Here is a 22,820-nt window from a genome sequence, read left to right as displayed (position 1 = left end):
GGGTGAGGGTTGTGGAAATTTCAGTGGTGTTTGTTTGAATTGTGGTATTAGTCTTAATACTGTGATAGCAGGCGTTCAGTGATTCCCGTCCACCGACTTCTCCTTCCTCGGTCATCTGATGCTCTTCCACATCACTTGCTTCCTCCTCCAGCTCATCCTCAAAATTTTCTTCAACTGTATTGGCATCTAGAATGAAGGGTAAGCCTAAATATAAAAGTTAATACTGTGTTAAATTTTGTGCCACTGTGCAACGATAGATTACTGATATAATTTTTTTAGTTTGTGTGTGTGTGTGGGGGAGGGGGGGGGTTAAAATGTTGCTTCATTACTTCTGACTATATCAAACCGCAATTATGTATGACTTTAGCTTTTGTTAGTTAAGACCTAAATTATATATATATATATATATATATATATATATATAATTTTAATGTACCTGGTGGTGTTATAGATTCCATGACGGATGGGCTACATCCCGTGTCATTGTGATCCACTTCTTGCACCATCTCCGCATCAAGACAGGCCATTGCCCTGGTCTCTAGTGAAGTGAGTTCTAGTGGGGTCGGGGGACCACCACCTGTCATTTGAGCATGCCTCCGGTTTTCACTTAATTTGTCCTTAAGGTGACGATTTTAGTCTTGCCACCTGTGTAAAAAATGACTAAATTAGAAGGCTGAAATTATCCCCAAAACCTTTACATATTTTATATATGAACAAACTGAAAATTGTTGCACTATTCCATAGTTTCCTTTTTGTACCTCATTCACCCTGCGTCTTATTGGAGCCACGGCATTGACCTCCTTCATAATTTCTTTCCATATTCTTGCTTTGGATGTGGCCGTGAGCTGACGCGGAGTGGAGTGGAGCCTATTCCACCAAAATGTCAATTTCTGGATTAGTAAAGTATGGCTGGGGTTTTTTTTTTTTTTGGTGAAGGTGAATGATCCTGAAGCCTGACTTGGCTATTGTTCAGACATATCTACAAATTAAAAATCACAAGCTTTAGTCCTTCACTATACACAAAGGGTCCCACCTAGGGCCATCTTACTTACCACAAAATGTAGGATAATCCTTGGATCCAAATACTATAGGCACACCAGCAATAGAAAGAGCTATAGAACAGATAGGAAAGCTGAATTAGTCCTTCTCCTTACATGCTGTGTAAGGCCTCACATCTAGGCCATCTAACTTACCACAAAATGTAGGATAATCCTTGGTTCTAAATTCAATGGGCACACCAGCAATAGAGAGAGCTATAGAACAGATAAGAAAGCTGAATTAGTCCTTCTCCTGATGTGCTATGTAAGACCTCACACCTAGGGCCATCTTGCTTACCAGAAAATCAACAGTCAAAATCCTATTCCCAACAGCAATAATCTTTCAGTCATCATAAATTGTCAGGGCTGACTAATGTGGAAGTGGGAGTTTTATGGCGGGTACTGGAGTATTCTCTGGCGTAGGCGCCCATACACTAGGCCCAAAACCCCCATCCCTCAATTGCTAGGATACGTTATTTAATTGACAGGTGGGTCAGCCTTCTTTGTAATGGCATTAAATTGTTACACGTATGACATGGTGACACACCTATATGCACTGAGAACCAATAGCTGTGCACAATCTTAAAATATTAGTTCAGTTAATCGTAAAACATGCGAGCAACAACGTTTTCTTGTACCGAGCTGCAGGTCCTGACATCAACACTAGACCATTGCATGGTTATTGTAATATAGTGGAGTTTTGACAATTTTTATTTCAACCAGAAAGATGTTTACATGAGAAACAGCTCTCCCTTTCTATACTCACACCAGAGGCCATCCTAAATACCCCCAATGGGGAACCTGCTCCCCCCTACATCTTGTCTTCTCTGCAGCTGGCTGGTACAGCAGTGGTTGTCTTGAAAATTGCAGCCTGGAGGGTGAGACTCTGCTTGGCAACATTTGCAATGAAAAAATAAGAAATGGAGACAAGCACACACATTTATATTCTTATTATTACTGTGTTCATCATAATACAAAACTTAGACCTGTTTCTTTCAGAACATACCATTGGTGCACTCTAGCGAGCTTGCAAAATGCATATAAGTATACCCATAGACATAACACTTCACAATATCAATGTATTGCGTGCATTTTTTTTAAAATTTTGGTATTTTTTTTTTGCAGCTGGTGAGGCGTTACTGAGACAAAAAGACAGCCTAGTCAAAGGCTACTACAAGAAATCAGAAAACAAGAAAAAAATAAAAAAAATATCTAAAGAAATAAAAACCAAAAAAAAAATAATTATCTAAAAAAATCATGAATAATTTTTTTTCATTTAAATTTTATGATTGCAAAAACTGTTATTATTATTGTTTGGATATTACAATTGTTTATTTAGTTAGAAAAGCTTGTGTGTGTTTGATTTATTTGAAAAATGGCTATTATTAAGATTTTTTAAGTAAAGCAGTGGGTTAAAAGGTGATGGCGAAGAGACCAGTCACGGTCTCTCAATCATAGTGGTAAACCTTGTATTAATGCCAGACTTAGTGGCAAAGTTTGCAAATTGTAAAAAAAACAAGCACCTAATCATGGGTGCCAGGGCAATAGGCATGCTGTTGCCTTGGGATTTATCAGTGCTGGTATAGGTGAACAAATCGAACACATATTTTAATGTACCACCACTACATAACCAACACCACAATGTTTGGTAAATAAAAAAAAAAGTTAGACACGGATGAACGCTTCAGGGTTGCACCACGATGTTCCTGTAGCATTCAAATGCCAAGCGTTCCCTGACGCAAGTACAGCAGAAAAGTTGCTAACGAACAATGTAGTCATACACATGCATGTTCACCGCATGGCCGTGAGAGCGGCCATTAACAAGTTACACCAGAAGTCATTAAGCTGCGTATGTGTCTTGTTGACTTTGGGCGTTTGCAGCAGAATCGTACATGCGTATTACCACGTATAAGCACTGCACTCAGTATACGTGCCTTAATGACTCAGAAAAGAGAAGAATTAAGATGAAGAATTCCAAGATTATTTTTCGATAGTGATAACTTATTTACTGTATTTTTGTAAATGTTTTTTGTGTATGGTTTTTTAAGGTTGTGTTTCTATTTATCTATATATTTATTCGGATTTAAATTATTTATATACTTAACTTATTTATTTATAACTCATTTAACTTATGTGCATTATTACTATTATACATTATACATATAGTACACATAAAAAGTATAAAAGGATATTTTAGATGAATATATATTTAATGAGGTTGAATTGGAATTGGAGAGACGCCGCAAGATTGAAAATGGAGAAACCGAAAGTTGTCATGCGTTTCATTGTGCGTTCCATTGGATACAGATTAACTTCCTGTTTGGAATTGGAACCTTCAATATTTGGCGCTTTTTTGGAATTTTATATTTTAAATTTTTTTATATTAGGAAGTTAATGCATATAGGTATTTGTATGTTTGGAATATGTATTTATTATTTAAAAATGTTTAGAAACAATGTTTAGTCATAGAATTTATAGACTGTCTATGATTGGCCAGGGGCTGTATAAAGAGTGACCAGGGCACTCAGGTTTCATGCACCCTGATAAAGACTATGTAAGTCGAAACATGTTGGAGCAGGAAAACTGATTGCATTTTTTTTACATTGAGCTTAGCATACATTTCCTTCCTGGTGAATGGAGACATCTTCAGTATTTTGGACGATTCCAGGGTCCTTGTAAAATTAATCTACATACTGCTGTTGTACCCTCATTTGTTTTGGTAGGATTGTTTGCACACAATATTGTTTTTTATGTTTTTAAACGTTAGCCCGTGTGAGTTTAAATTTTTGTGAATAAAAAATGTATTGTTTTATAAAAATGTTATTACGCCAGATGCCCTTTTTGTTATTTTCATTTCCATATATGCTATATGGTAGAAAGCACTCTATGATGGTTTTGATCTCCTGGATGAAGATAGAAGGAAGGCACTGATTGACATTGAAGTGCCTATTCGTTAAGTCTAGTGAGTAGCTTGACACTAGGGGGCAGCACACTGGGAGAGATCACTATTATCTTGGAAGATAAAAATGATTCACTTTATAAAAGAAGCACCTTGGATGAATGAATTCTAATCGGGAATTTACTATTTCCTATAAACTTGTAGTTTAGAGCTTATTTTGCACACACAGTGCTGTACTATTATGATTTTTTATCTTTTTATTTGAACTCGATTTGAGAGAACATCCTAAGCGAGAATAAACAAATCCAGAGAACTCAAATAAGTATAATTGATTGTTTCTTTTATGAAATCTTATGGGAAATATTGATGGCCCTTGAGGGGTTTCTGATTGTTATTGTTATATGTTATTAGTAATGTTTACTATTTGTATTAATAGTGAATGAATTTTGTATTTGTTTGCGTTATTATTCAGATTATTATGAGCTTATTTAGTTGCTTAAGTAGATAATGACTGGTAACTTTAGTATTAGTTTTAATTGGATAAAATTCTAACATGGATGTCATTAAGATTCTGTATATTCCTTGTATTATTTGTGAACCAATTGAAAGATCAAGTGATTAAAAGAGTAGTCCAGTTAAAGGCCTGCATACTAATGGATGCAGACCCTTATTATCATGTAATTGATCTGTTTCTATAAGACACTGTAAATGTAGCATACTGATCAAATCCTCTACCATGCTGGCTTGAAGCAGAAGGTTAACATTATATAGGTTTGTCTCACAGCTCAATCAACACTCAATAGCTGGATCATATCAATAAGAAATAAAACATTATTAACAATGATCAGAAAAAAATGGAGTGAGGGCAGAAAAAATAATGCTTTGGGCCTGATTCATCAAGGCACGTATTTGCCAATTTGGAGCATATCGTAAGAAAAATCACTCTACACATGCCCATAACTGGCAGATACGTTCGTGAATGCAGTCCTGTCCCATACGCTAGTCAGTTCAAAGTACAATAATACAGCCTACAGTTTCAGGGAGTGAACTGGACAAGGTAGGAGCATTTTGCCATAGTGACTATACAGTAGGGGCATGCCAAACTCAAGTGCATGCAGCAACGTCTGAACATGGCTGAAACCAGTGTTCTCTCGCTGAAACTAAAGTGCTAGTCTAAGTGCCGATCAGTAGTGATGACAGTCTCGTATGCATGCTAAAACAATTGTTGGCAATCAGGAGCAACTGTAAAATTATACAGTGTACAGTAGACATTAGCAAAATTCTAATAAGTTTATTTCTTGAGGAAAAAATAAAAAAAACACTTTTTTTAATGTTTTAACTTTAATGCCTTTATTATTATAAGGTAACAATTATGCAAGATTTTCTTTCCTGTGCGAATCTGCTGTACTAGATAGAGCACAGCAGACCTGCCACTGATTTCAAAAGCACATGCATCTTGAGATCCATGTCTTGCTTAAGTAGGACAAGTACAAATATTAATTTATATATATAATACTGAATGTGGGTTGGGCTCAGAATGTGTGCCTTGATGAATTACATTCTTTAAGTTAATTTTTTCATTGTCAGGATACCAGCTTTTGAGAACAGAAGTTCACTAGGTTACCCGACCCCCTTAGAATAAGAAATCACACAGACAAGGAGGAGAATGAAAGATAGAACACTATCTTACTATTCCTGCAGTAAAAAAATAGAACATAAAGCTGCACACTGTAAACAATAAATCAGTGGATCACAAGTGTCAAAAGGAGTCCAAGCAAGGTTCCTCACCCACCTTTGCCATGCAAAAGTTCCACAGGCAAAAGAGTCTGTCAACAGAATGTCCAGGGAATCTTGGTATCTTGTTGTTCCCGGCTACTTGGTAAACTCTCTACCAGGGTGGTGGGGCTCTGGATATCAGTCTCCCCACTTCTGTGGGTGCACCAATTTTCCCAGAACCTGGCAAGTATATCCCGATGGAGTGAGGTGATGACAGGTCCCAAGATCTAGCAACAGCCTGCTTTCCCAGATACAGGACAGCGATGATCACCGGGTCTGCTGTAAGAGAACAGAAACTCAACACCAGTCAGCCTCACATCTTCCAGTAATCAATATTCACAATGAATACCCCCTCCCCTCCTGGAGTGTCTTCTTATATCCATGGTCAAATTCCCACAGCGTCTTTCACTCCCCGGGTAAACTCCTGGGTCTCTCCTTCTTATTCATTGGTGGCTGCAGGGCCAGAGGGATAGAGTGGGAGTAGAGATGAGCTGGCCTTCCACAGTGGCACCTCTACTGTGTCCCTGCCACTATGTCTGGGGCCCTACTGTGGAACACAATGAGTAATACTATGTAAGATCTGGGGGTGGGGACAGATGACACACAGTCCCTCCTGAAATTAACCTCTTCCACGCTTTTGCTACGTGTCAGAGTTACTAGCTGCCCCTTCCTTTTTTCTCCCCCATGTGTCTGCAATAAGTTCTCCTCCTGTGTGCCAGGCACAATTTTAGTACTGGTCCAGGCATGACAGTCCATGTGATCCCTACGGATTGGCGGGCATTTGGGAAATGTTTTTTTTGTATTGTAGCCTGGACCTATCACACTCATTATTATTAGATATCGCATTTGTTTCTGCTGAAGATTGTAGAAGTAGTAAGCAGATGCGGTCAAAATTGTGTCACAGGAAATGTTGGCAGTTAATATGACGACATTAAAATTTATTCTTAATGTATGTTCAAGATGTATTCTTCAAGAAGAAGGCAGATTTCCTTCTGCCTCGTTGAGACTATGACTTTGCAATAGACATCATTCCTTGTTCTAAGTTACTCAAAGGCAGATTGTATACACTTTCCATCCCCAAAACTAAGCCATTGAGGAGTCTGTGGAGGAAAACCTGCAAAAAGGGTTTATTAGACCCTCTAAGTTAACAGTAGGAGCTGGTTTCTTTTTGCATCTAAGAAAGACAAAAGTCTGTGGCCCTGCATAGATTTTCATGGTCTAAACAAGATAACAGTCAGAAATACATACCCGCTTCCTCTTATTTCAGTCTTCTTTGGCCAGCTTAAGCAGGCCACAATCTTTTATGGTGAGTCTTCAATCTCAGCCGGATTAGAGAAGAGATCAAGTGAAAAACCACCTTTAATACCCACTCAAGACACTACGAATATTTGGTCATGCCATTCGGTCTCTGCAACGCCCTGGCGGTTTTCCAGGTATCTCATAACTGATGTATTGAAGGAGTTGCTGGGCAAGTTTCAGTGGTCTACCTTGACGACATGTTAATCTATTCTCAGTCTCAACACTGCCTACATGTTCGAGAAGTGTTTCTCAAACTCCGTTAATATCAGCTGTATGCTAATCTGGAAAAGTGCAAGTTTTAAGTCACTCAGGTTACATTCCTGGGGTCATCTCCTCTAAGGGGTTCTCGATGGATCCAAGCAAAGTTCAGGCAATCCATGATTGGATTCCCCCTACTAATCTAAAAACCTTTCAGAAATTCTTGGGCTTTGCGAACTACTGCAGGAGGTTCATCCTGTCATTTTATGTTCTGGTGGCACCCATCACAGCCCTTACCCGCAAAGGGACCGACACGGTTAATTGGTCTCCTTCGTATTTGGCATCCTTCAAGGCTTTAAAAGATGCCTTTATCTCCACCCTGGTCTTCAAATATCCAAATCCAGAGTTTCTGTTTGCAATAGAGGTGGATGCTTCAGATGTAATAGCAGGTGCCATCCTTTTCCTCGGGAGCAGAGACTGCATCTCTGTGCATATCTTTCCCAGAAGTTTTCTTCTGCAGCAGCAAACTATGATGTAGGAATCCATGAGTTGTTATCTGTCAATTGGGCATACGAAAGAATGGCGTCACTGGCTGGGAAGAGCAACTCATCTGATCTGATCTCAGTCTCCATGGATCATAAAAACCTTCAGTTCATTCGAATGCTAAGACCTTGAACTCCAGGCAAGTTGGATGGGCCTTCTACTTCACCCGCTTCATGTTCATTATCACATACTGTCTTTTGTTTCCATTCCTTCCTCTACTGATCCCTTGTTTATCATTTTGGTTTCCTGCATTATTTCTCTCCTTACTTAAGATCTGGGCAAGACTCTACCCAAGCTTCAGCTATTAGCACCCTCTGAGACCCCTGTGGACAAGTTGTTCATTCCTGACCACCTTAGAAAGGCAGTTCTCATTGAGTCTAATGATTGCAGAACCTCAGGACATCCTGGAGTTTTCAAGACAAACGATGATCCATCCCATTTGACGTGGTGGCTTTATTTGCCTGCTGACTCTAGAGAGTTTGTGCTGTCATGTGAGGTCTGCCCCAGGAACAAATCATCTTGTAAATGTATGGCAATTGTCTGTCCATTCAAGAGAGACCCTGGACACATTTATCCATGGACTTTTTTGTAGATCTACCCCGGTCCTCCGGCATACCCCACCTCCCAGTGTAGCAGTTTTCTTCTCAAATAGGCCCCACCTGTGTAAGTACTGCTCATAGTCCATACTGTGACGCATCAGTTTGCACCATAAAGTCCTTGTCATAATTAGGTACTGGAGCACGAACTTCCTTTAGTGACTGAAATGTCAGCTCACAAGCGGGTTTCCAGTCAACTATTTTGGGGAATTTATTCTTAGTGAGATCTGTCAGGGGCTTCGCTACAGTACTAAAGTCTGGGAAAGAACATCTGTAGTCCCCTGCAGTTATTAAGAATGTTAGTACATGTAACTGGGTCATGGGCTGGGGCCAGGCTCAGATTGTCCCTACCTTAGCTGGTTCTGACCTAACCCTTCCTCCCTGACACGATCACCCAGGTACTGTACCTCTGACATCCCCATCTGGCACTTCTCTGCCCTAACAGTCATACATGCCCACCCCATCTTCCCTAACACCAGCCCTATTTGCTCCAGATTATCTTCCCGAATCTTACTGAAATAGGAAATGCCCTCTAGGTAACCCTGAACTCTGCCTAGCTCATCTACAGAAGCATTAGTACAGGGCAAGGGGTAGGTGTCAGACATGGGCACAGTCAGGGGACCTACTATATCCACAGCCACTTGCTGAAAAGGTTCCCCAATTATTGGTAAGGACCTGAGGGGAGCATGAACACTGGGGCGCCCAAGATGCTGACACACATCACAGGACTTACAGTAGGCCAGCATGTCATCAGACATTCCAGGCCACAAAAAGTTCTGTGTCAGGTGCTTCAGTGTTTGGTCTCTGCCCTGGTGTCCCTCCATAGGGATTTCATAAACAACTGCCATGAGTTGCCCGCAAAAGCCCCATGGTATCACCAGTTGAACTTTTTTCCAGACTGGTCTATCCCCATCTACCTTCCTAGCTACACAGTACAACAACCCTTTACGCCAGGTCACACTCCCTACTTCCCTCGCTGGAAGGCTGCCGCCAGCTTGGCGCCTCTTGCCTTCCAGTGAGGGATCAGAGAGCTGCGTTGCCCTGAACTCTTCCCTGCGGCCCTCACTATTGTCTAAGTCAGGATACACTGCAAGGGGGTCTATGCTGGGGTGACTAGGGTCAGTCAAAGTGGAGTCAGTCAAAGGTGTGTCACTGTGGTCATCTGTACTCACCGCTGGAGCTGGTATACTGCTAGGGACAGGAGCATCACCGGGCCACCCCACAAGATCAGGTTGGCAAGAGACAACGTCCTCTGCATTGCTAGGGGACGTAGTCTTTCCAGAGGCAACGGACTGACTGTTTCCTGAAGAAATAGCAGGTGTGGTCTTTTCCTCTGGGCTGGCTGAAGTGGTGGTTGCAGGTGATGACTGTTGTCTAGCAGCTGTGGTATTTTCCTCTGGGCTGGGTAGGTGTAGATCCTGAAGACTGAAGCTTAGCAGCTTGGCTCCGGGTGATAGTGTTGAGAAATGCGGTCACAATTCCACCCACAACATCGTTGCCCAATATCACATCAGTTGGGAGGCCATCCGTAACGGCAACATCTCGCAACTCCTGGCCATCTCCCCAGTCCAGAAACACTCTTGCTACAGGCACTTCCTTCTCTAGTCCATCTACCACAGTAACTTTGGCAGTGCAATCCTGCAATAGAGCAGCAGGATCAATAAGGTGGGAACTCACTACAGTGATTGAGGCCCCTGAGTCTCTCAGTCCTTCACCATGCAGGGGTCCCACTTGGACCGGCTGCAGGTTTCTCCACATGTTTTTAGGGGGTCATTTAAACAAATAGGTGACTGTCTCCGCTGAGTCACCTTCAGACACGCCAGACTGCATTGGACTGGCAGGGGTGCAAACAGTCTCTAGTGGCTCACCTTCACCAGTTAAGCAAGTTAGCCGGGCCCCAGGACTCGAATTAGGGGCATGAGTCTGGGGTGCTGGGGCTGTGGGACAGTCCATCCTTAAGTGACTGATTTTCCCGCAGCTGTAGCACTTCTTCTCCAGCCTGGGCTCCAGTGGCCTCTGATAACTCACAGGGACAGGGTGGGGCAGTGGCTGGCGAGGAGTACCCGAAGGTTAAAACACTTGCTTTTGGGGGTGAGGAGAAGAGGGGTGTCCCCCTGATTGTACAGTCCTTTGGTGTTGGCTGTTAACCTGGCGCTTCTGCCAGTGTGGCCTTACTGCCACATACTGATCCGCCAGCTGTGCGGCTGCTTCCAGGGTGCCTGGCTTCCGGTCCAGCACGCATTCTGTCACCTCCGGTGGGCAACAGAAACTGCTCTTGGCACATCAAGTCTATTACCTCATCCACGGTCTGGGCACCTGCCCCGCGCACCCACTTCCTGGCTGACTCCCGCAGCAAGTTGGAAAATATCTCATGAGTGGCATGGAAGTCCTTTATAAAGTCCCGGAACTTCAGACGATAGGTCTCTGGGGTAATAGTGTACCATTTAAGGAGTGCCCTTTTTACTATATCATAGTCCGCACAGTCCTCTGTGGGGACCCCATGGTAGGCTTCCACTGCACGTCCTTGCAATGTGGGTACCAGATGCTTAACCCATTCCTCTCTGGGTACAGCGTGTAATCTGCAGGTCCTTTCAAATACTTGCAGGTGCTCATCAATATCCCAACACAGTCCTCAAATTTAGGGCAAGGTAAAGATAACAGTACTGATCCTCTAGGGGGTGCCTCCCCCCTCAGTTGCAGGGCTGGTGCACTTCCCTCTTGGCGCCATGCTGTGATGACCTCAGAATCAGCCGGAGAACGGATTAGATTTTAGGGTCTAATCGGCAGGTCACAGCGATATTGAAGAAGTTGTCAAGCAGGTCTTTAAAGCAGAGTGAAGTTTTATTGTTCAAGTGTCCTGACAAGGACAGTCTCACTGATTTAGGTTATCAGTGGTCAGGTCAGATGGAACATCAGAATGATACATTACATGCTCACACAGCTCATCTTTTATACAGTTCTGACATAGGCTATTTTTAGAATAAGGATGTAATCCCATTTACCAAAACATTGATTTACATACACTGCAAAGCCACTAATATTTATACTTAGCTATGAAATTCTTAAAAACCTTGCTGTAATATCCTGCATCTCTGTTTGAGATGCAGGAAATGTAGCAGCATGTTTTAAGTTAAACCTTCCTGTCTCCAAGTTATACCTCACACATCAAAAGGCCTGATTAGCATGTGGCCTTTCATCAGATCGTTCGGAATATATATTCATACAGAACAACAAAAGGACCCACAACAAGCCACTTCCCCAAACCACAATACACCAAAGGCTTGGTAAACACATGCTCATATCAGATATATACATCAGAAATAAGCAAGGTTAAACAAGCAACACAGTTCTTCCCCTGGTCTCAGAAATAACGATTTCCTATCTTACAATATATACAATATCAAAAAATAAGTGCAAATGCAATTACATAAATAAGTGCCCTGCGCTATTTGTTTTAAATACATTTTTACCAAAAGTTATTTAATAGTGATCCAGTCACAGGTATGTCAACATAATCCTTCCCTGGTAAAAGTTCCTGATCCTAGCCAACACGTCTGGGGTGGCAGTTGGTCAGCCCCGATAGACCTGTGGGGTATGAAGTTTGGCCTGGTACATATACCATCAGCAGCCTTTATTGGCCGTGACAGAATCCAGGGTTTTTATCCAGGCCAGCCAAGGATGTTTCATCCATGTGGCGACTTCTGCCACCTCAGTGCGAATTGTCCCTCGCAGAAATGTCGCCATTGCGTTGAGATAGGTCATGAAATTAAGTCCTGCGCAAAAATACGCTGCAACTTGTGTGGGATTGAGGGACATCCGTTTAGTAGGTGTCCCTATGCCTCCCACAACAGTAGTGACATCTCGGATCAGGATTTAGTTAGGATAGTAGAGCAGATGGAGGTTGGGGAAAGTACATCAGGGGTAAAGGGCTCTGCTCAAGGCTTAGATCTTTTGAATGTGCCTAGTTCATCTCAGGCTATTCTAGCCCACGTTCAAACTGGTGCCCCTGTTAGTCAAACAGTTGAGATGGTAGGGGAGCAATCTTTTGCAGTCCTGAATAGGAGGGGGAGGAGGTGTCAGAATCCGAAAAAGGGAAAAGAGGAGATACTGTTAACAAATCATTTTCTGGCATTCTCTAGTGATGAAGAGATGGTGGGGAGATTGTTAGGACTGGGAAAGGTGAACTTGTGCTTAAACCAAAGGTTGCTAAGAGAGGTAGGAGGACTAGGAGCTTGTCCCCGCATGAGGTTATCCCTGAGTACAAAAAGCCTAAGGACAAGACAAAATCAAGGGTACCTGGTAAATCACCTAAGGTTATGTCTACCAGGAAGGTGTATTTGAAAAGTCCTGTAAAGTTTTGTTCTAGGCCACTTTGGGAAGAAGAGCAGGCCCCAGTTATCATCATCATCAGCTGTTTATATAGCGCTACTAATTCCGCAGCGCTGTACTGAGAACTCACTCACATCAGTCCCTGCCCCATTAGAGCTTACAGTCTAAATTCCATAACATACAGACACACAGACAGGCAGAGTGATACAAGAATCAATTTGATAGCAGCCAATTAGCCTACTAGTATGTTTTTGGAAAGTGGGAGGAAACCGGAGCACCTGGAGGAAACCCACACAAACTTGGGGAAAACATACAAACTCCACACATATAAGGCCATGGTTGGGAATCAAACTCATTACCCCAGTGTTGTGAGGCAGAAGTGTTAGCCACTAAGCCACCGTGCTACTTTCTTAAGTCCTTCTGGCATTGTGGGCTGGGTTCCTGACTCAGGACTGTGTGACCATGGTCCCACTTCGGTGGCTCCTTTGGTTATTATGGATCCAGCCCCCCTAGTTCCTGGCCCTCCCGACCCAAAGGGGGTTAATTTAGGATCTTTAGACCAAGAAACGATTGTATCTATGTCACTCACCGGACTGTGAGTGCTTCTTCCCGTACATTTAGGAACCGTGGTCGTCCTCCATCCTGAGGGTCTGTGCATGCGCAGCCCTTTCAAACCCTTCAGTACCTGTTCCTTTAACTTAATTGGCAGATCAGGCAACACTCCCTATATTAAGCACCTGTGGTCAATACCACGTTGCCTGATCTTGGAGTCTCATTCCCCATGAGCCTCTGAAGGTGTTCCTGTGTTTCCTCGTGTATTCAGCGCTGCTGATTCCTGTGGTTTCCAAACCACTTCTACCCCTGTGGTTTCCAGACCACTTCTACTCCTGTGGTTTCCTAACCACTTCAACCCTCCTGTGTATCATCGTGACTGTTAGCTGATTCCTATCCGCTGCCTCCGTGCACTACAGTCTTCAAGCCACTTCAACTCTGCTATGTATCATCGTGACTGTTAGCTGATTCCTATCCGCTGCCTCCGTGCACTACAGTCTTCAATCTACTTCAACTCACCTGTGTTTCATCGTGACTGTTTGGCTGATTCCTATCCGCTGCCTCCGTGCGCTTCAGTCTTCAGCTCATCTCATCTCTCCCGTGTTTCCTCGAGACTGCTTCAACTGATTCCTATCCGCTACTCTCCGTGCTCAACAGTTCCAGCTCAACTCTGCTCTCCCGTGTTTCATCGTTGCTGCACCTGCTGGTTGCTATCCGCTACCTCCGTGTATCTGCAGAGTCCTGCTGCTGCTACTCCTCAGTTCCACTCGTCCTACAACAGCTGACCCGCTCTCCGTGCTTCTCCGTGTTCCCGCTGGTCTCTACTCGCCAGTCTGCATCGAATCTGCGCCTCACTGTTTTCATCTCATCTAGATCATCGCTACTCTTCAGGGTCCTCCAGGAGTCCAGTTCTACATACTACTGCTTCCTGAGTATTTGTTCCCCTGCTGGTCTACCTACCTGTGCGCTGCACCTACTTGATTACCGCTTCACCCCTCCAGGGACTTCGCATCCTGCCGGCCTCCAGCCGTTCAGGTATCTCTGCACTCCTCGATTTTTTAATAAGTAAAATATCTGAATCTTTATTAGTTATACTAAAATTGAGAATAAATCCCTCCAATTGTAATAGCGAAATATAAAACAAATAAAGTGATCCTAAAGTGAATTAAAATAGCAAAATAATTTGCTATGCCTCGCTACTTTATTAATAAAGTTTGATATCAATTTTCCATATTATATTGTCTATCACTCCATTCTGATGCTGTTATAATCCGATATAATAGTCTAATATAACTAGTGGTGTGATCAAAATGTGAATTGTAATTACTCAGACTGTCTTATCCAATTCATTATTATAATAACATTGCTGTATGTTTATACTGCTGATTTAATAAAGTTTTTCTCCAGCAATTGTACCAGTTGTATTGAATTTCACCAATATTACAACCTTATTCGATAATAAATGAATATGGCTACTCAAGGTTCTCAGTCCTGCCGTTAGTGCAATATCACACACACACACTCTGTTTTATTAAACTTAATGAGATTGAGCGCTGTCTATTATTGTGAGTCTATAGGTCAGACTCTTATAATGCTGCTGATAACTATTAAGATTTCAATCATACAGTGCACGCTCTCATACATGCCCGCTAACTTCGTAGACCCATAAGACACTTATATGATTCTCATTAAGTAAAGCAGGTAAATGGGAGTGAGGATATGAAGTAGCGAGGCAAACGCCAACGCGCGTTTCGCTACTCGCTTTGTCAAGGCCTTGACAAAGCGAGTAGCGAAACGCGCGTTGGCGTTTGCCTCGCTACTTCATATCCTCACTCCCATTTACCTGCTTTACTTAATGAGAATCATATAAGTGTCTTATGGGTCTACGAAGTTAGCGGGCATGTATGAGAGCGTGCACTGTATGATTGAAATCTTAATAGTTATCAGCAGCATTATAAGAGTCTGACCTATAGACTCACAATAATAGACAGCGCTCAATCTCATTAAGTTTAATAAAACAGAGTGTGTGTGTGTGATATTGCACTAACGGCAGGACTGAGAACCTTGAGTAGCCATATTCATTTATTATCGAATAAGGTTGTAATATTGGTGAAATTCAATACAACTGGTACAATTGCTGGAGAAAAACTTTATTAAATCAGCAGTATAAACATACAGCAATGTTATTATAATAATGAATTGGATAAGACAGTCTGAGTAATTACAATTCACATTTTGATCACACCACTAGTTATATTAGACTATTATATCGGATTATAACAGCATCAGAATGGAGTGATAGACAATATAATATGGAAAATTGATATCAAACTTTATTAATAAAGTAGCGAGGCATAGCAAATTATTTTGCTATTTTAATTCACTTTAGGATCACTTTATTTGTTTTATATTTCGCTATTACAATTGGAGAGATTTATTCTCAATTTTAGTATAACTAATAAAGATTCAGATATTTTACTTATTAAAAAATCGCAGAGTGCCTCAAACAAGCACATTTTTCTTCTTTTCTTCTTCTTAGACATTGGAATATTTTGTGTATGAGTGCACCATCCAGAAATAACCTTAAATATAATACAATATAAGTTAATTAACTGGATACAAAATAGCGATTACCTGGTGCAGTGGTACCCCCTTTTTGTCAAATCTCTGCACTCCTGTCTGACAGCCTGCTTCTGAACCACGGTATGCATACTTCTCATTGACTGTGCTGGTGTATTGCATATCTTGCTGGACTGAGTTTGTTCTCCTCTGGAGTTTACTATCCGCTGAGACTATTGCCATCATTGACTGTGTTATCTTGTGCCAGATTACCTCAAGTGACTTTCTATTATTGCAGTGCTGTTCAGTCATTAATATATTGTGCATGTTATTGTGGATCAAGTTTAAGGTGCCCGTGTATCCCCTGTATTGCAGTCTCTCCCCGTGCTCCTCCTCACATATATATTCAGTGGTACAACTTGCTAGAGGCAGACCACTGATCCCTGTTTCCTGTGTCACCTGTTCCAGTATCCTCTCACATAGCAGTGGTACAACTTGCTAACGCAGACCACTGACTCCCCGGATACCTCCACTTGGATTCCATTCCTTCACTCAGACAGCGGTACAACTTGCTATCCGCAGACCGCTGACTCTCATCACCTCCTCGTTTCTGTTGGACATTCCTCCTCACTATAGCAGTGGTACAACTTGCTACCGCAGACCACTGACTACCCTCACGTGTCCTTTGTCCATACAGTTCCTCGTATATTTCTACATCCATATTACCAGTGCTGCTAGTCATAGACTTTCCTGAGCATCTCCATCATCTGCTATTTCCTGTTCCGTGATCACCCTGCTACCAGAGTACCATATTACCATCTATACTGCTCTGGTAAGCCTATCACCTGGTGATCCCTGGGTAAAGACTCCTAGTGCCCGTGACAGTAAGATCAGGCCATGACAGACCCAGATACGTAACCTACAGCCAAAGAGATGCTGCAGCATCTGGTCACCCGTGTGGAGCAACAGGATGCTCGCCAACAGCTGTTACTTCAATGCTACCAGTCGTTAGCCTCCCAAGGACCATCTGGACAGCCTGTTACAGCTAATGTTGAAGCTCCTGTGCTTTCCTCCGTTTCCCCAGTGCCATCCCAGGTGTCTACAGCTTCCACGCTTCACCTGCCTACTCCGTCCAAGTACGATGGAGACCCCAAAACTTGTAGGGGTTTTCTCAACCAATGCTCAGTTCATTTTGAGCTCCAACCCCAAAATTTTTCTACCCACCGTTCCAGAGTGGCCTATCTTATCTCATTGTTTTCTGGACAAGCTCTGGCTTGGGCCTCCCCTCTGTGGGAAAGGAACGATCCTGTATTACAAGATAGTGCCAAATTCATTTCTATGTTCCGAAGTGTGTTCGATGAACCAGGTCGTGTGACCTCCGCTGCTTCCAGCATTCTTCGTTTACGTCAAGGTTCTCATACAGTAGGCCAGTACGTCATTCAATTTAGGATCTTAGCCTCTGAACTTCAGTGGAACACTAAAGCATTAATTGCCGCCTTCTGGCAGGGGCTCTCCGATAAAATTAAAGATGCACTGACTACCCAAGAGCTTCCTTCGTCACTAGAAGATTTGATCTCTCTCTGCCATCGTGTAGACATGAGGTTTCGGGAAAGAGAATCTGAGAAAACAACTCCAGTTAAAGCACCTCTTCTCTCAAATCCTCAATTTCACCCAGCTTCATCTCCGGTGATACCCATGAAGATAGGTCGCTCCAAATTAACTTTAGAGGAGAGGGACCGAAGAATAAAGAATAGACTTTGTATCTATTGTGCTGATTCCACGCATATGCTCAATTCTTGTCCCAGGAAATGCCGGGCTCTAACCAATACTGGGGAGATAAGGTTAGGGTTCCTGGAGTCCTCTCCATCTTCTACGAAATTAAAAGTCTGCGCTTTTGATGTTACGATTTCCTTTGCTACCAAATCCTTTGAGTCTCAAGCACTGATTGATTCTGGAGCAGCAGGAAATTTCATTTCTAAATCCCTAGTGAATCAATGGTCCCTACCAGTGATTACTTTGAAAACACCGATTACTGTGACTGCTATAGATGGATCACGTCTCATCAATGGTCTCATCACCCAGAGTACGTCTCCAGTAACGCTTCAGATTGGTGTGCTACACCATAAAGAAATTTCGTTTTTAATTCTTCCAGTTACGACAAGTCTGATTGTCTTAGGCCTTCCATGGCTTCAATGTCATTCTCCCCAGATTGACTGGCGCACTTCTCAAGTTACGTCTTGGGGAGCTGAATGTCATCATCGTTGTCTCTCTCAAGCGGTTTCATTCAAAAGACAGCATTCGTCTATTCCACCAGGTCCTCTTCCACAGGATCCTTCATCTACGGATCTGTGCGATAAGGTTCAGTCTGAACGCCTTCCTCCTCATCGGGCGTTCGTGACGTCATCGGACGTTGAAGATGGATCTCAGGAGTCATCTTCAAAAAGTCAAGTGCTGGTGGTTCACGGTCACCATCCGTCTTTTCCGGAATTTCCTGCCCTCCCTCCCACCCAAGTCCCTGCTGTAGAGACTGTTTGTCAGACCTTCAAAAATATCTGGTCTCAGGTCAAAACCTGTTCAAAGAAGACATCTACCAAATATAAGTCTTTCGCAGATAAGAAGAGGCGGGCTATTCCACCACTAAAAATTGGAGATCGTGTCTGGTTATCTACCAAAAATATTCGTTTGAAGGTCCCATCTATGAAATTCGCTCCTCGTTTTATTGGTCCATATAGGATCATTCAAGTAATAAATCCAGTTTGTGTTAAACTTCTACTTCCTAAGAATCTTCGTATTTCCAATGCCTTCCATGTGTCCCTGCTCAAACCTCTCATCATCAACCGTTTCTCGACTCCTCCTTCAGCACCTCAGCCAGTTCAAGTTCATCAGGAGGAAGATTTCGAGATTACTCAGGTATTGGACGCAAAAATTTCGCGAGGAGTTCTCCTTTTCCTCGTTCATTGGAAGGGCTTTGGTCCTGAGGAGCGTTCATGGATCAAAGCTGAAGATCTCAACGCCCCAGCTCTTCTTAAGAAGTTTTATTCCCAAAATCCGGACAAGCCCGGTTCCAGGCGTTCTGTGCCCACCTTTAAAAGGGGGGGTACTGTCACTCACCGGACTGTGAGTGCTTCTTCCCGTACATTTAGGAACCGTGGTCGTCCTCCATCCTGAGGGTCTGCGCATGCGCAGCCCTTTCAAACCCTTCAGTACCTGTTCCTTTAACTTAATTGGCAGATCAGGCAACACTCCCTATATTAAGCACCTGTGGTCAATACCACGTTGCCTGATCTTGGAGTCTCATTCCCCATGAGCCTCTGAAGGTGTTCCTGTGTTTCCTCGTGTATTCAGCGCTGCTGATTCCTGTGGTTTCCAAACCACTTCTACCCCTGTGGTTTCCAGACCACTTCTACTCCTGTGGTTTCCTAACCACTTCAACCCTCCTGTGTATCATCGTGACTGTTAGCTGATTCCTATCCGCTGCCTCCGTGCACTACAGTCTTCAAGCCACTTCAACTCTGCTATGTATCATCGTGACTGTTAGCTGATTCCTATCCGCTGCCTCCGTGCACTACAGTCTTCAATCTACTTCAACTCACCTGTGTTTCATCGTGACTGTTTGGCTGATTCCTATCCGCTGCCTTCGTGCGCTTCAGTCTTCAGCTCATCTCATCTCTCCCGTGTTTCCTCGAGACTGCTTCAACTGATTCCTATCCGCTACTCTCCGTGCTCAACAGTTCCAGCTCAGCTCTGCTCTCCCGTGTTTCATCGTTGCTGCACCTGCTGGTTGCTATCCGCTACCTCCTTGTATCTGCAGAGTCCTGCTGCTGCTACTCCTCAGTTCCACTCGTCCTACAACAGCTGACCCGCTCTCCGTGCTTCTCCGTGTTCCCGCTGGTCTCTACTCGCCAGTCTGCATCGGATCTGCGCCTCACTGTTTTCATCTCATCTAGATCATCGCTACTCTTCAGGGTCCTCCAGGAGTCCAGTTCTACATACTACTGCTTCCTGAGTATTTGTTCCCCTGCTGGTCTACCTACCTGTGCGCTGCACCTACTTGATTACCGCTTCACCCCTCCAGGGACTTCGCATCCTGCCGGCCTCCAGCCGTTCAGGTATCTCTGCACTCCTGTCTGACTGCCTGCTTCTGAACCACGGTATGCATACTTCTCATTGACTGTGCTGGTGTATTGCATATCTTGCTGGACTGAGTTTGTTCTCCTCTGGAGTTTACTATCCGCTGAGACTATTGCCATCATTGACTGTGTTATCTTGTGCCGGATTACCTCAAGTGACTTTCTATTATTGCAGTGCTGTTCAGTCATTAATATATTGTGCATGTTATTGTGGATCAAGTTTAAGGTGCCCGTGTATCCCCTGTATTGCAGTCTCTCCCCGTGCTCCTCCTCACATATATATTCAGTGGTACAACTTGCTAGAGGCAGACCACTGATCCCTGTTTCCTGTGTCACCTGTTCCAGTATCCTCTCACATAGCAGTGGTACAACTTGCTAACGCAGACCACTGACTCCCCGGATACCTCCACTTGGATTCCATTCCTTCACTCAGACAGCGGTACAACTTGCTATCCGCAGACCGCTGACTCTCATCACCTCCTCGTTTCTGTTGGACATTCCTCCTCACTATAGCAGTGGTACAACTTGCTACCGCAGACCACTGACTACCCTCACGTGTCCTTTGTCCATACAGTTCCTCGTGTATTTCTACATCCATATTACCAGTGCTGCTAGTCATAGACTTTCCTGAGCTATTTACCATCATCTGCTATTTCCTGTTCCGTGATCACCCTGCTACCAGAGTACCATATTACCATCTATACTGCTCTGGTAAGCCTATCACCTGGTGATCCCTGGGTAAAGACTCCTAGTGCCTGTGACAATCTAGTATTAAAGATAGGAGTGTACATGAAGATTTTCTTACCTCTGTTAGAACGTGTAGTGTTATTGTCTCCCTAGACACCGGCAAGGAGGCCACGGAAAACGAGGTGGTGGTTCTCTTTCAGTAGAAAAGCTATTCCTCACCTCTACCAGAAGGTTCGTAAAAATGTAATTATTGGGCTACAAAATGCCATTCTACCCACTGTACACTTAACCACAGATATGTGGACAAGCGGAACTGGACACTCTAAAGATTATATGATTGTGACAGCCCACTGGTTTGGTGACTGCCTTGACCAGCAGGGACAGCAGCAGCATGTACCCAAGAACGGCACATTTTTCAGAGGCAGGCTACTCTGTGTATCATCTGCTTCACTAAGAGGCATATTATTATTATTATCGTAGATTTGTAAGGCACCACAGTGCCGTGCAGTAGGGAAGACAAGGACATACCTAAAACAAGACATAAGGTAAACAAGAACAGACAAGGCAGACAAAATGAATGGAGACATTAAAACAAAGGGTATGGAGGACCCTGCTCATTAGAGAGCTTACATTCTAAAGGGAAGAGGGCACAGCTGAAACAAAAGGAGCAAGTGTGGCTGAGAGTGGAGATTGGGATAGTTGTGAGGGTGCATTAGTGTGAATAGTGTTATCGATGATAAGCTCACCTCTAAAAAAGAAATGTGTTTTCAAAGAGCATCTAAAGATTTGAAGGCTGTGGGAAAGTCTGATTGAGCGTGGTAGGGAATTCCATAAGTGGGGAGCAGCACGGGAGAAGTCTTGAAGGCAGGAGTGAGAGGTGGTTATCAGAGATGAGACAAGGCACAGGTCAGAGGTAATACCGCTGACAATCTGTTTGAACAACTAAGGGATGTCATTGCAACATGGCTTATCCTGCTTGGTCTCTCCTGAGGATATGTGATTTCTGCTAAAGCCACAAATATTGTTAGAGCATTACAGCGGGGGAATTCCATCACATTCCCTGTTTTGCAAACATAATCAACTTGGTGGTACAGAACTTTTTAAAAAATGACAATGACAAGCAGGAGATGCTGGCTGTGTCTCAAAATATTTAGGGTCATTTTCGGGATTCTACAACAGCATTTAGGAGAATGCAGCAGCTGCAAGAATAATAGAATTAAGGGGGAATGTACTTTAGGCCAGCGCAGTGGAGAAAACTTACCGTGTTCTGCAGGGTGCTGAACCACTCAAAGTAGTCACCTGTGAAGAGAGTGCAGACTCTGTTAGCTTGAGTCAAGTGATTCCCCTAATTAGAATTTTTGAAAAGCAGCCAGCGAAAATGAAGGAGGAAATGAAACAATGCAATTCCGCTAATTATGCTGGACTTGTAAATTAAGTACTTTATTCGCTTCGCCAAGATCCAAGAGTTATCAACATCTTGAAATCGGATCATTACATTTTGGCAACTGTGCTTGATCCTAGGTTTAAGAGCTATGTATTTCTTTCTTTCCAACTGACCCAGATCTCAAGAGATGCAATGAGCTCCTGGTCAACAAGCTGACAGCTCAAGTAGTACATGACACAATGATGTCTCCTCCTTCAGTTTCTCTGGAAATTGCTGCTAGGAAAAAACTTATCTTTCCCAAGACATCCAGTGGTGATGCAGATGAGTCTGCACAACATTTTGACATTTAGTCTGGTCTAAAGAATTGCTCAAAAATAATGACAGCTCTTCTGTAAAATGAACTACAAATTCCATGAGGAAGGCCATTACCGGCAATTACATTAAAGTACACAGACTTCTGTGATGGTGTATTCTAGCGGGGATGAATTAGTATTGTTTGAGGATGATGTAAACACTGATGAGGGTGAATATGATGACAGTGTAGATTGCAGGTGCTGAGATCTAGCCGAGAGAAGGGAGCTAGCTGATGCTGGTATGCTTGGTAATATATTGGGTGGAATCTCATGTTGGCAATTTTAATTTTTTTACAGTATACTTTCACTTTTATTAGAGAGGTGTTTATTTATTTACAAAGCTACAAGCTTTTTATTTACATTTTTGTTTCCCTGACTTAAAACCACTATGCACTTGAACATAGACTTTAGCACATGAGGTAGAGGGATTAGTATCATCATGACTGAGACTGGAGAGTGACAAAAACAATGTGACTGA

This window comes from Mixophyes fleayi, chromosome 2, assembly GCF_038048845.1.
Source record: "Mixophyes fleayi isolate aMixFle1 chromosome 2, aMixFle1.hap1, whole genome shotgun sequence".
Taxonomy (NCBI): domain Eukaryota; kingdom Metazoa; phylum Chordata; class Amphibia; order Anura; family Limnodynastidae; genus Mixophyes; species Mixophyes fleayi.
Note: the sequence above shows the minus strand (reverse complement) of the source record.